The following is a 15,104-nucleotide window of genomic DNA, read 5'->3' on the forward strand; positions in this document are numbered from 1 at the left end:
CAGACAGAGACAGAGACAGAGAGAAAGGTCTTCCTTCCGTTGGTTCACCCCCAAAATGGCCGCTATGGCTGGCGCTGCGCCGATCCAAAGCCAGGAGCCAGGTGCTTCTTCCTGGTCTCCCATGCGGGTGCAGGGCCCAAGCACTTGGGCCATCCTCCACTGGCTTCCCGGGCCACAGCAGAGAGCTGGACTGGAAGAGGAGCAACCGGGACAGAATCCAGCGCTCCAACCGGGACTAGAACCCGGAGTGCCGGCGCTTCAGGTGGAGGATTAGCCAAGTGAGCCACAGTGCCAGCCAGTATATATAAGGGTTTTAAGCATCCTGGATTTTGGTATCTGCAGTGATCCTGGAACCAAACCCCTGTGATTACTGAGGGGCAACTATAGCTGTAGGTATATATACACAGAGATAAACATAAAGCTAGACATAGACATGGCTATAGATATACAAAGGTACTTCAAAAAGGTCATGTAAAAATAAAATTAAATAAGCTCCTTGTGTTATAGAGCAGTAGGGTGACTATACTTCACAACAACCTATTATGTTTTTTAGGAGTAAATAGAAAAAAGAAGCTTCAAGTCTCCAATTGTTTTTTTTTCTTTTTTTTAAGATTATTTATTTATTTGAGAGGTAGAGTTATAGACAGTGAGAGGGAGAGGCAGAAAAAAGATCTTCCTTCCATTGGGTCACTCCCCAAATGGCTGCAATGGCCAGAGCCGTGCCAGTCCAAAGTCAGGAGCCAGGAGCTTCTTCCGGGTCTCCCACGTGGGTGCAGGGGCCCAAGGACTTGGGCCATCCTCTGCTGCTTTCCCAGGCCATACCAGAGAGCTGGATTGGAAGAGGAGCAGCAGGGACTCGAACTGGCGCCCATATGGGATGTCAGCACCACAGGCAGAGGATTAACCTAATGCACCATGGCGCCGGCCCCGTCTCCAATCTTAAAGTAGTATCAAGGAATGGGAAATATAGATTGCCCTGATTTGCTCCATACACATCATATATATGTGTTGAAATGTTGCACTCTCCATAAATATGTACAATTGTTAATTTTAAAAAAATTTCAAAATATAACACATATTTTTCATGGACTGTTTAAAGATCCCTTATATACACAGATACCTATTTTTAAGAGAAAATACAGTATAAATTAATGCTTATATTTTCAGGTCAAGTAAGTTTTTATTGAATTGTTTGACTTTTTTGGTTTTTTTTTGTGTGTGTTAACAGATAGATTTATTAGTATGTCACTGTAGATATTACATAAATACAGCTTACATACAAGAATATCAAACATTATTCCTGTAAGAAGTTTAAGAATACATTATGGGATATTTTGAGAAATAGGAATATTTTGGTTTCCATTATTAGATCCGGTGAAAGAAAGTCGATTCAAAGAACAGTGTTTATCTCCTGCTATGATTAACAACGAAATCAAGTAGAAAAATAAGAGTATTTTTTAAAAAACCTCCTCAAGTGCTTTTTGAAGGACTAGTTTTCTTCATTACCATACATACTCATACAAATTGCTCAGTGAGCAAAAGGGAAGTAGTTCTTCAGAAACTCAGGATCTGCTGATTGAATGAACTGGATCAATGGATATGGATCTACTACATCAATTTGTGTTTTTTTTTAAAAAAAGAAATTATTTTTCAAGTAAGAGCAATAGTAAACACACTGAGTCTTATTTTGTCCAGCTCGTAAGCCTACAGAACAGTGATTGTAACAAACACTACCCACCATAGCCAGTAATCCAGTTAATGTGCATTCAACCCAGTAAGAAAAGTTCTACCATGTTGCAGAGCTGATTCTAACATAATTCTCTAGGCATTTGTCACTTGTGATACAGTAAAGAAAAGGAAGTTGCGACTTCTAGGTTGAATTATTTGATTTTATAGTTGTATCTCTTTTCTCTTCCACTGCAATCTTCTGAGTTCCCAACATCAGTAAAATAATTATGTATTTCTTATCCTATTATCACACTATTAGTTTTGATATCATTACTAACAATATAATTACAGACAGCAGTTTAAGATTTGGTTATGGCCATTGTTTTGTTTTAAGGATAATACCTCTAGGAAGGTACAGTTACATTACTGTATTTCAAGTGAACTTGAAATAATGTGTCTTTGAAGGTTATATTACCAATTTGATGCACAGGTTTATTTGCAATTTACTTTGTGATTTTTAAATTGTTTACAAATAAATGTTTACATGATTCTAAAGTAAAATCTACAAAATGATATATATTTGGAGCAGTGCAGCTGCTATTCCTGTCCCCTGCATCCTATTCTGTTTCTTTTCTTTCTTGTATAGCTAACTATATCTATTTTGTTTATATTTATATGTACATCTCTGGAGAGTATGTTCCACACCCTAAGGCTGAGGGATGCAGGTTCTTGTCTTGACAGAAGAAAGAATTCAAGGGTGAGATACATATAAAGTTTAGAAAAAAGTACACATTCAAGAGGGAGTGTGGGCATGCTGTAGATGAGCTATAACCCACCAGGTTTAGAATCATCTCTTTATAGGATCTGGAGGCATAGCGGGTGGTGCTTGGGCAGAGTTTTCCAGGAAAGGATGGAGATTTCCAGGAATTTCGCAACTGCCCATTTTCTGGCCCTTTAAGCAGTCTCAGAAGTGTCATCATGTCAGGTGCATGATGGGAGTCAGAGAATCAACCATGGTAATTTTATTATAATGATATTATAATAGGCTATAGGTTATCACAGTGATGTGATCAGCAGCCTTTTTGGATATTTTCTGCCAACGTCAGTTCCAGGCAATGACTTTGACAGCCATAGGAGGAGTGGTAAAAATTAAGATCAAAGTCGGCGAACTCTAAAGGCTTCCATAGCCTTGGCAACTCATGACTAGAGCCTAGGGAGATTACTGACGCCATGAACAGGAGTGTCAAATTGTTAAGTCAGCAACAGAAGTCACTGTGTACTTACATCCCATGTGGGAACTGTCCTTAATGTGTTGTCTAATGTGCAGTGATGCTATAACTAGTACTGAAACAGTATTTTTACACTTTGTGTTTCTGCGTGGGTACAAACTGATGAGATCTTTACTAATTATATACTGAATCGATCTTCTGTATATAAAGATAATTGGAAATGAAAAAAAAAACCTGGTGTAAAATTGGAAATGGCATAGAAAATTAATTTTTAAAAAAATATTATGTAGGATCTCTGTCTTTAATGTGCTGTACACTCTTATTTAATGCTATAACTAGTACTCCAACAGTATTTTTTTTTTCACTTTGTGTTGCTATATGGGGGCAAACTGTTGAAATCTTTACCTAATATATACTAAACTGATCTTTTGTATATAAAGAGAATTGAAAATGAATCATGATGTGATTGGAAGGGGAGAGGGAGCAGGAAAGGGGAGGGTTATGGGTGGGAGGGAAGTTTTGGGAGGGGGAAGCCATTGTAACCCGTAAGCTGTACTTTGGAAATGTATATTCATTAAATAAAAGTTTAATTAAAAAAATATTTACTCCAACTTTTTCTTTTTTAAAAAACAGCTTTATTTACTTATTTATTTTAAGGACATACAGAGAAGGCAAGGCAGAGAGAGAAAGACATCTTCCTGCCTCTGGTACACTCCCAACTGCTCACAACTGATGGATTGGACCCTGCTGGAGCCAGGAACCAGGAACTCCATTCTGATTTTCCATGTGGATGGCAGCAACCAAGTACTTGAGCCATCTTCTGTTGGTTTCCCAGGCGTATTAGCAAGGAACTGGTTCAAAACCAGAGTAGCTAGGACTTGAAACAGCACTTCAATATAGGATGCTGGTGTCATAGGCCTTGATTTAACTTGCTGTGCCACAGCACCAGTCCCCAGCTTTTTGTGATCTCTGATTGACTCCTTAATTTCTGATTAACTCCTTATCTTTATACTTTCCTATCACCAATGAATTATAGCATACTGAGGCCGGTGCTGTGGCTTTAGTGGGTTAAGCCTCCTCCTGCAGCACAGTCATCCCATATGGACGCTGGTTCGAGTCCTGGCTGTTCTTCTTCCTATCCAGCTCTCTGGTATTGCCTGGGAAAACAGTGGAACATGGCCCAAGTCCTTGGGCCCCTGCACCCACAAGGGAGATCCGGAAGAAGCTCCTGGCTCCTGGCTTCGAATCGGCGCAGCACAGGCCATTGCAGTCAATTGGGGAGTGAACCAGCGGATGGAAGACCTCTCTCTCTCTGTCTCTCCCTCTCACTATCTATAACTCTACTTCTAATGTAAATAAATAAATAAATCTTTTTTTAAGATTATTTATTTATTTATTTGACAGAATTACAGAAAGTGAGAGAGAGAGACAGAGAGAAAGGTCTTCCTTCCGTTGGTTCACTCCCCAAATGACCTCAATGGATGGAGCTGCGCTGATCCGAAGCCAGGAGCCAGGTGCTTTTTCCTGGTCTCCCAGGCAGGTGCAGGGGCCCAAGCACCTGGGCCATCTTCTACTGCTTTCCCAGGCCACAGCAGAGAGCTGGATTAGAAGAGGAGCAACCGGGACTAGAACCGGCGCCCATATGGGATGCCGGCACCGCAGACAGAGGATTAACCTAGTGCACCACGGCGCCAGCCCCCAATAAATAAATCTTTAAAAAATTGTAGCATACCATGCACACTTTTTCACATCTTCCTTTTTCTAATTAAAAACGTATCCTACCAAGATGGCAGACCTACTGGGCTCCATCCTGAGGTCCATGTAGAAGCCACTCAGCCTTGAAGACCAGGAAACCTGGTGCAAGGCCAGGGCCTGACACCTCCCAGAGGACATCAGACTTCTTTGAAGCCTGACACCCTCCCCACCCATGCTTCCAGCCCTGGCCTCACGCTGCCATTTCCCAACCCCAGAGCAGGCTGCCCACCTAAAGAAACTACAAGAGCAAGAGAAACAACAGAAACAGGAGTTTCATAAAAGGATGGAGAAAGAGCTGTCAGATTTCATCCAAGACAGTGGGCAAAGCAAGAAAAAGTCTCAGCCAATGAGCAAGATAGAGAGGAGCACACCACAAAATGTGGTGGAAGTGGCTGGCCTGACGTCCTTCTCCTGCAGGGAAGATGATGACAGTTGCTATGCCATGATCTTCAAAAAGGAGTCTGCACCCTCAGACGAAGAGCTGGACTCCTACTGCTGCACGGAGGAATGGGATCTCCAGAAAGTGGAGGATAAGAAGAAGCTGAAGGAGCTGGCCCAGTGGGAGGGGGAGGAAGAGGCGGTTCAGTGGGGACCTGTGGTGGTGAACCCTGGCAGTGGCTACAAAGACAAGTACAGCCAGCTCATTGGCAAGGGAGCAGCCAAGGAGGCGGCCCACATGCCACAGGCCAACAAGAGGCACACGCACGGCATTGAAAAGGCCATGGATGAGAGCCCAAGCCAAGAAGCCCCTGGAGCAGAATGAGGAAGAGTTGTGACCTACCTCCTAGGCACCCCACCCAGCTCCCTTAGACCCCTGGGGCAGGATGGGGGACAGAGAGGGATAAGGCTGCTGTAGTTAGAATCCATCCTAGAGCCCTCACCTCTGCACCACTGGCGTGGGGGGAGCAGGTGTTTAATTTGTTGCAGTTGAAGCTTGCATATGTCTGTGATGTGGTGTGTGTGTGTGTGTGTGAGAGAGAGAGAGAGAGAGAGAGAGAGCGAATACACATGTGGGTATTTAATCTGTATTATTTTCTTCCCTTTGGGGCTGAGGTTATTTTACATTCAATAAATACTGTTGGGAGGGGAGTGGGTGGGAGGGCAGGTGTGGTGGGAAGGATTACTACGTCCTAATGTTGTATTTATGAGATACATACAAATAAAAAATAAAGTGAAAAAGTAAATAAACACTGTTTGACACCCCCCAAAAAACCCATATATCCTAGAAATCATTTTACAGTGGCAAATGAGGATATCCCTTATCCTTTCCTCAGTTCATTCAATGGATATATTCATTGGATATAACATAGTTAAACTCAACCTATGCCATATTTTTGGATGTTCATGTTTTTACAGTCTTTATGCCTTATACATATCTTTTCATACTTCTTTAGTGTTTATTTGTGATATATTCTTAGAACTAGGATTATGGAACAAAATACTAAATATGAAGGCACAAAAAGTTCATGGAAAATAGAATTGAAAGAAACTTGTTTGGGTGCAAAAATTTTTTTATAACCCAGGCATACAATGAATCTTTAAAACATTCTTGAGAAATATGTATTGTGAAAAACTTATATGTGCTACTTTCCCAGGCACATTATCAGGGAGCTGATTGGAAGTGGAACAACTGGGACTCGTACCTGTGCTCTTATTGGATGGCCACACTGCAGGCGATGGCTTAACTTGTTATGCAACAGCGCCAGCCCCCCACAAACTTTTTAAATACTTTGTTTATTTTAATCTACAGAGAGAGAGAGAGAGAGAAACTCTCATCCACTGATTTCACTCCCCAAATGCCCACAACAGCCAAGATGGGTCAGGCCAAATCCATGAGCCCAGATCTCCATCCAGGTGGATGGCAGAGGCCCAACCACTTGAGCCATCATCTGCTGCCTCCCAGGGTGCATCCAGCAGAATCCGGACAGGAAGTTGAATAAGCAGGTCTCAAACTGGCACTCTAATATGATATAGGTGTCCCAAATGTTGTGGGAAGCGACTGATGGAGGCCGGTGTTACAGGTGATGAAGGAATTCACCAGTAGTCCGAGAGAGTGTGAGCAGAGTTAAATTTACTAAATGTGCCTCAAGGGAGCAACAGGTAGTCAAGAATAGTTCGTGGCTAGCTGGCTGTTGCTGTGTGCTGCAAGGGAGTAGCATGGCTAGCTGGACACCTCGAGGTTGGCATCTGCTGTCATAGGCTGCAAGGGAGCAGCCCCGGGTGAGCAGGACAGCTGGCAGCTGACAACCACAGCAGCGTGGATTATAATCTGGGGGATACAGATCTGAGGCAGACTGCCGCTGGCTCGGGGATTTTCCATCACTGGTGTTTTCCTTATTGCTGGGGATTTTCGCTAGGGGCTTCCTTATTGCCAGGGGCCATGGGACCTCCACAACCAAGCAGCAGCTTAAACCACTGTTTCACCACTCCCACCCCATTTGAGGTACTCTTGTGCACACGTAGTTTTGTTTCATCTTGTCAAATTTCTCCCCATCACAGTTGTAGCATCTTATATTGTGACCAGCAATATTTGAGAGTACCTGTTTTCCTACTGCTTCACCAATAAAGTCTGTAACCTCATGTTTGGACTTTTCCCAGTCAGATAGCTAGGGAATTATATTCCAGTGTGGCTTTGATGTGTATTTCTTTTATTCTTGTATTTTGAGTGAGGTAGGGCATCTTTTCATATAGTTAAGGATAATTCACATTTGTTTTTATTCGAACGCTCCTGATTTTGCCTGTTCATTTTCTGTAACGTTGACCTTTCCCTTCTGTGTTTTAGAAGGTCTTTTTTTTTTTTTGACAGGCAGAGTGGACAGTGAGAGAGAGACAGAGAGAAAGGTCTTCCTTTGCCATTGGTTCACCCTCCAATGGCCGCCGCGGTAGGCACGCTGCGGCCGGCGCACCACGCTGATGCGATGGCAGGAGCCAGGTGCTTCTCCTGGTCTCCCATGCGGGTGCAGGGCCCAAGGACTTGGGCCATCCTCCACTGCACTCCCTGGCCACAGCAGAGAGCTGGCCTGGAAGAGGGGCAACCGGGACAGGATCGGCACCCCAACCGGGACTAGAACCCAGTGTGCCGGCGCCGCAAGGCGGAGGATTAGCCTAGTGAGCCACGGCGCCGGCCTAGAAGGTCTTTTTTTCTTAACATTTATTTTACGGAAACACTTTCAAATATACAATGAAGTTAAAAGTTTACAGTGAGCTTTAACTTACTCATGTAGATCCTACTATTTACATTTACCAGGGCCGATGCTGCAAAATAAAGGACATATGAAATGAAAAAAAAAAAAAAAAAAGACAAACTGGAGAAACAATTTAAAAACTTAACTATCTGAGGTCCACACTGTGACGTAGTAGGCTAAGCCTCTGCCTGCAGTGCTGGCATGCCATATGAGTGCAGGTTCGAGCCTGGCTTCTCCTCTTCCTATCCAGCTCACCACTTATGGCCTGGGAAAGCAATGGAGGATGGCCTAAGTGCCATCTTCTTATTAATACACTTCCCCCTGATAGCTAACTTTTGTTTTTTTTTTTAAGATTTATTTGAAAGGCAGAGTTACACAGAGAAAGGAGAGGCAGAGAGAGAGAGAGAGGTCTTCCATCTGATGGTTCACTCCCCAGATGGCCACAATGGCTGGAGCTGGGCCAGGCCAAAGCCAGGAGCCAGGAGCTTCTTTCAGGTCTCCCATGTGGGTGCAGGGGCCCAAGGACTTGGGCCATCTTCTACTGCTTTCCCAGGCCATTAGCAGAGAGCTGGATCGGAAGAGGAGCAGCTGGGACTAGAACCGGCACCCATATGGGATGCTGGCATTACAGGCCAGGGTGTTAACCCGCTGCGCCACAGCACCGGCCCCTGTTTTTTGTTTTTAATATTTATTTATTTATTTGAAAAAGGCACAGTTATAAATAGAAAGAGGGAGAGACACAGAGAGAGAGGTATTCCATCCACTGGTGCACTCCCCAGAAGGCCTCAACAGCCAGAGCGGGGCTGATTCTAAGCCAGGAGCTAGCAGATTCTTCCCCTGGTCTCCCATGGGCCATTTTCCACTGCTTTCCCAGGCCATAGCAAAGAGCTAGATCAGAAGAGGAGCAGCTGGGACTCAAATCTGCACCCGTATGGGATGCTGGCATTGCAGGCAGAAGCTTTACCCACTACACCACAGCGTGGACCCCAGATAATTAAGTTTTTTTAATTGTTTCTCCAGTTTGTATTTTTTTTATTTGTCCTTTGTTTTGCTTTTTTCTTTCGCCAAACATAATTCTTTGTTTCTGCTAGTAAAAATGATCAGTCTTTCCCCTAATTGCTACTGGATTTTGAGAGTACAGTTTGAAAAGTTTTTCCCATTCCCAGGTTATGGAAGAATTCATCTGTTGTTTCTGTTAGTGGCTATATAACCTTTTAGTTGCCAATTTTCTGATAAAAATTCCAAGTCTGGTTTCTATTTCTTTGGACATTGAGAGCATAGTTGTTTTATGGCCTGTGTTTAATAGTTACAATATCCAGAGGATTTTTTTGTGTGGCTCTATCTATGTTGGCTATTGTTGCTGCATGTATGTCTAACGTTTTTGTTGTGTGCATGATTATCCATGATTATGTGGTATATTTGTGGAAATGCTTGTAAGTTGAGGTTTAGGAAAACACAGTATTCTTCCAGAGAGGTATTTTATTTGCTTCTGTCTGGTGCCTGGGGGTACCACCAGTCTGGGATTGCTTCGATTGAATTTCAAGAGTTGGTGATGCTAGGCCAATCAGATGGTATAAAGCAGGCTGTAGACCCAATGGAGGAGTGGGTTTATTTCTCCTTTATGTTTTCCTTGTTAAAATCATGAATCCAGAGGCCGTTAGAGTAAGGCAGCTCCAGGGCTTTGGGCTCCTATACAAGCAAATGGAAACCCACTCAGGGCACAAAAGTTATCTTCTAGGAGAATGAAACTAATCAATAATCACCAAGCATTTTCTAACTAGGGACTTTTCTCTCGAATGATCCAAATAAGGCTACTGCTTCATGTTAACCAATCAAGTATTTTCTTTGCCTTGCGTCATTCACCTTAAGAAAGAAACCTTGTTGCTGCATAGGAGGAGCCCTTGAACCTCCTCCCTTATTCCTAGTGCATTGTTCAAATAAACTCTCATATTTTAAAGCGCTGAAGTTTATCTTTTAAAAAAAGATTTATTTTAATTTTATTTGAAGGGCACAGTGATAGGGGAGGGAGAGACAGAGAGATCTTCCATCCCTGGTTCACTCCCCAGATGGCTGCAATGGCCAGGCCAAAAGCCAGGAGCCTGGGACTCCGTTCAGGTCTCTCATGTGGGTGCAGGGATCCAAGTACTTTGGCCATCCTCCACTGCTTTTCCAGGTGCATAAGCAGGGTGATGGATCAGAAGTGAGCCAATATGGGATGCTGGTATCTAAGCGGCAGTTTAACCCTTTGTGCCACAAAGCGTCTCTCTCTCCCTCTCTCTCTCTAAAGAGTTATTTATGTGAAAGGCAGAGTATTTTTATAGAGAGGCAGAGGCAGAAAGAGAGAGAGAGAGGTCTTCCATCCATTGGTTCACTCCCCAGATGGCCATAACGGCCAGAGCTGTGTCGATCCTAAGCCAGGAGCCAGGAGCTTCTTCCAGGTCTCCCATGTGGGTGCAGGGGTCCAAGGACTTGGGTCATCTTCCACTGCTTTCCCAGGCCATAGCAGAGAGCTGGGTAGGAAGTGGAGCAGCTGGGACTCAAATCAGCACCCATATGGGATGCTGGCACTGCAGGCAACAGCATTACCCACTATGCCACAGCTACTGCCCCAAAGTTTCTCTTTTAACACCCCTGCAGATGAAGTGCTTTGAACATTAGGAGAGGCTTGTTAGATCTTAGGGGACCCTGGGCTTTGACTTTTGTCTCTTAACTAAACAAGGGTGCTCAGGTTGGCATTTGTTTACGTGGAATTAGCCAATGCCCTCAAGGTAAAAGCCCTTTTTCTTTTCTCTTAGATTTTGACCTGGTAATTTCTTACCATCTTGTAAGCTCTTTCTTTTCTTTTTTTTTTTTTTTTGGCAGGCAGAGTTAGTCAGTGAGAGAGAGAGTGACAGAGAAAAAGGTCTTCCTTCTATTGGTTTACCCCCCAAATGGCCGCTATGGCCAGCGCACTATGCCAATCCAAAGCCAGGAACCAGGAGCTTCCTCCTGGTCTCCCATGCGGGTGCAGGGCCCAAGCATCTGGGCCATCCTCCACTGCCCTCCCGGGCCACAGCAGAGAGATGAACTGGAAGAGGAGCAACAGGGACAGAATCCAGCGCCCCAACCGGAATTAGAACCCCAGGGTGCCAGCGCCACAGGCAGAGGATTAGCCTAGTGAGCCGTGGCACCGGCCAAGCTCTTTCTATCTTTAAGAAAATGGATTTTTTCTCTTACTTTGCTGAGCATTTTTAGCGGTCCTTAGGAAAAGTGTTGGTTTGAATTATTTATTTTCTCTTAATCGGAGAAGAAATCTTCTCATTGTTAATTCAATTTGTAATTTTCTGATTATTAATAAATTCAAGCATCTCTTCAAATGTTCTTCATCTTCGTATTTACTCTTCTCTATAAACTGCCTGATTATATGTTTTACCCATTTTTATATCAAGATTCCAATTATTTTCTTATTGATTTGCAACTTCTGGCATATTTTAGAATTACTTCCTTGTTGCTTTTGAACACTGGAAATATCCTCTACTGATTTTTCATCAGCCTATTAACTTTATACATGATTTTGAAATCCTTGACTCTTATGTAATTAAACATATTAGTTGTTTTTGTCATGATGTGGACTAAAACAAGTCCTTTACCATTTGTGTATCACAAAGTATTCTCCTATTTTCTTCTTAAAAACAGATTACTCTTCACATTTATGAATCTAATACACCTGAATTGCATAATGTATGTGATGTTTGATAGTAAAAGCAGCTTTGCTTTCATTTTTAAAAATATTTGTTTACGTGAAAGGCAGAGTGACAGATCGAGGGAGAGAGAGGAAGAAGGAGAGAGAGAAAGAGAGAGAGAAAGATCTTCTATCTGCTGAGACGAGGATGCAGGGGGAAGAGAGGGAGGGAGGGAGGGAGGGAGGGAGCGAGAGAGAGAGAGAGAGAGAGAGAGAGAGAGGATATCTTCCAATGTAGACATTTGGTTCACTTCCCAAATGTCTACAACTGGCATGGCTGGGCCAGGCAGAAGCTAGGAGCCTGGACCTCCATCTGAGTCTCCCGCAGAGGTGGCAAGTGCTCATATACTTGGAAGATCAGCCACTGTCTTTCCAAGGTACATTAGCAAGAAACTGGATCGGAAGTGACTCAATCCACTGTGCTGCAACACCAGCTCCACTTCTATTGTTAGAGTGAGCCAATTTTCCCCAAACTTTCTACTAAAGAATTAATTTTTCCCAGTGATTAGTGATGAAACCTTTATAATACGTTGAACTCAAATGTACATGATTTTGTCTCTAAACTATCCAGCAGCATTAGTGTATTTGTATTTCTGGATTTTTTGGTTTGTGTTGTTTGAATGCCAGTACTACACGTTTAGTTAACTCTCTTTAGTGTATCTGAGCATCTGGTGGGGCAAGCTGCTGTTTATTCTTCTGTTTTGAGGTAAACTTAGCTACTAGTTTACCCTTATTCTTCTGTATAAAGTTTACAAATTTATCAGGTTCTTTAAAAGATTAGAATTGTTATTCAGATTATATTGACTTCCTAAATTAATGTGGGGGGAATTGGCATCTTTGTAATTTTAGGTCATCCACTCTAAGTACATTGAATGCTTCTCAATTTATACAGAACATATCCTGTGACAATTATTAATGTTTAAATATCTTTATAGTGGTTGTATTGTTTTTGGAAAAGTTCTTAAACACTTCAGGTTTTGACACTTTGGTAGATGGTATCTTCTTATATTTTATTCAAATTCTTTCTTTGTGGGCTTGAGGTATACACAATGGAATTATTCATAATCAGTTCATGAGAATGCTCATAAATGGTCCATACATGACATTGTTCTTTTTTCTTTATATTTATCAATCAATTATGCTTTAAGAAAGTAATAGCCCACTTGGGCCCCACCCCATGGCTTGGGAGCACTCAATCGAATGTGGCAGGGGATGGGTGGCGAGGGGTTGCCAGTGAGATCCTAAAGTGAAGCTTGCATGCCCACCTCGGTCCCAGCCCCCAGCGCCCGCCCTGTGCACCTAGCCTGGCCCAGCCATGAGCAAGGTGATCCTCATCTTTAACAATCACGGGAAGCTGAGACTCTCCAAGTTCTGCAGCCCCACAGTGATGATACGGAATAGCAAATCCTTGGGGGGACTTCGCATTTGGTATCTAAGGGAGATGAAAATATAATTTCCTATGAAGGAGAATTATTAATTGGACGATCTGACAACAAACTGATTTCTAGACATTACACACGTTCTAGTGTGTCTTCTCTGTGGAGTCTTCGGAAAGTGAACTTGGCATTTTAGATCTAATTCAAGTAGTCATGGAAACATCAGACAAGTGTTTTGAAAATGTCCATGAACTGGATTTAATTTCTTCATAGACAAGGTTCACAATTTTCGTGCAGAAATGGTGATGGGAGAAATAGTGTTAAGAGACCAACATGAATGAGATTGTTACACAAATTGATGCACAGAATAAACTGGACAAATCTGAGGCTTAGAGGGAGCCCTAGCCTGTGTTGTATCAACTGTAAAGAATGTGAATCTTCCTGAAATCCCAAGAAATATTAACCATGGTGACATTAGTGTGAAAGTGCTAAACCTGCCCTCTTTTTTTTAAATTAAACTTTTATTTAATGAATATACATTTCCAAAGTACAGCTTATGGGTTACAATGGCTTCCCCCTCCCAAAACTTCCCTCCCACCCACAACCCTCCCCTTTCCCGCTCCCTCTCCCCTTCCATTCACATCAAGATTCATTTTCAATTCTCTTTATATACAGAAGATCAGTTTAGTATATATTAGGTAACGATTTCAACGGTTTGCCCCATATAGCAACACAAAGTGAAAAAAAATACTGTTGAAGTACTAGTTATAGCATTAAATAAGATTGTACAGCACATTAAAGACAGAGATCCTACATAATATTTTTTTAAAATTAATTAATTTTCTATGCCATTTCCAATTTAACACCAGGGTTTTTTTTTTTTCATTTCCAATTATCTTTATATACAGAAGATCGATTCAGTATATAATTAGTAAAGATCACATCAGTTTGTACCCACACAGAAACACAAAGTGTAAAAATACTGTTTCAGTACTAGTTATAACATCACTGCACATTAGACAACACATTAAGGACAGATCCCACATGGGATGTAAGTACACAGTGACTTCTGTTGCTGACTTAACAATTTGACACTCCTGTTCATGGCGTCAGTAATCTCCCTAGGCTCTAGTCATGAGTTGCCAGGGCTATGGAAGCCTTTAGAGTTTGCTGACTTTGATCTTATTCCGATAGGGTCATAGTCAAAGTGGAAGTTCTCTCCTCCCTTCAGAGAAAGGTACCTCCTTCTTTGATGACCCCGTTCTTTCCACTGGGATCTCACTCACAGAGATCTTTCATTTAGGTCTTCTTCTTTTATTCTTTTCCATGGTATCTTGGCTTTCCATGCCTACAATACTCTCATGGGCTCTTGAGCCAGATCCAAATGCCTTAAGGGCTGATTCTGAGGCCAGAGTGTTGTTTAGGACGTCTGCCATTCTATGAGTCTGCTGTGTATCCCACTTCCCATGTTGGATCTTTCTCTCCCTTTTTGATTCTATCAGTTAGTATTAGCAGACACTTGTCTTGTTTGTGTGATCCCTTTGATTCTTAGACCTATTGAAGCCATCGAATGTGAACTGAAATTGATCACTTGGACTAGTGAGATGGCATTGGTACATGCCACCTTGATGGGATTGTATTGGAATCACCTGGCACATTTCTAACTCCATCATTTGGGGCAAGTCTGATTGTGCATGTCCGTCTTTTAAATAAAACCTGCCCTCTTTTAAATAAAAAAAATTAAAAGACCACTTCCAGGTAAAATCCAGGGGGAAATGTCATCTAAATCTCCCATGTAGTTGTTTACCAAAAATACAGCAGGAGAGGCTTAAGTTTGTATCTGAGTCAAGGAACTTTATAGAGATGTAAGATCAGTCCGAAAGTTCAATGTTGCTTTTCTTGCTCAGTGATTTGTAAAGAAACTGAGTAGTTTCAGTGTGATTTTCTCTGTTTTCTGACCTACATTCCTGTGCCCACCTAAGTCATGCCTCTTCATTGGCTACCACAGTATGTCATAAAGTGCTTGAAGTATCTCTTTCTCTCTTTCGGTAAGATTTTATTTATTTATTTATTTGAGTGGTCCATCTTCTGGTTCACTCCTCAAATGGCCGCAAAGGCTGAAGCTGTGCTGATCCGAAGTCAGGAGTCAGGAGCTTCTTCCAGGTCTCCC

The 15,104-nt window shown here is 42.4% G+C and overlaps 2 pseudogenes; both read left to right on the forward strand.

Annotated features, from left to right (window-relative positions):
* The first annotated feature begins 4,683 nt into the window (after positions 1 to 4,683).
* LOC133753714 (sperm-associated antigen 7-like) lies at positions 4,684 to 5,428 on the forward strand (annotated as a pseudogene).
* A 7,445-nt stretch (positions 5,429 to 12,873) lies between these two features.
* LOC133752735 (AP-3 complex subunit sigma-1-like) lies at positions 12,874 to 13,446 on the forward strand (annotated as a pseudogene).
* Positions 13,447 to 15,104: the final 1,658 nt, after the last annotated feature.

Source organism: Lepus europaeus, chromosome X, assembly GCF_033115175.1.
Source record: "Lepus europaeus isolate LE1 chromosome X, mLepTim1.pri, whole genome shotgun sequence".
NCBI lineage: Eukaryota > Metazoa > Chordata > Mammalia > Lagomorpha > Leporidae > Lepus > Lepus europaeus.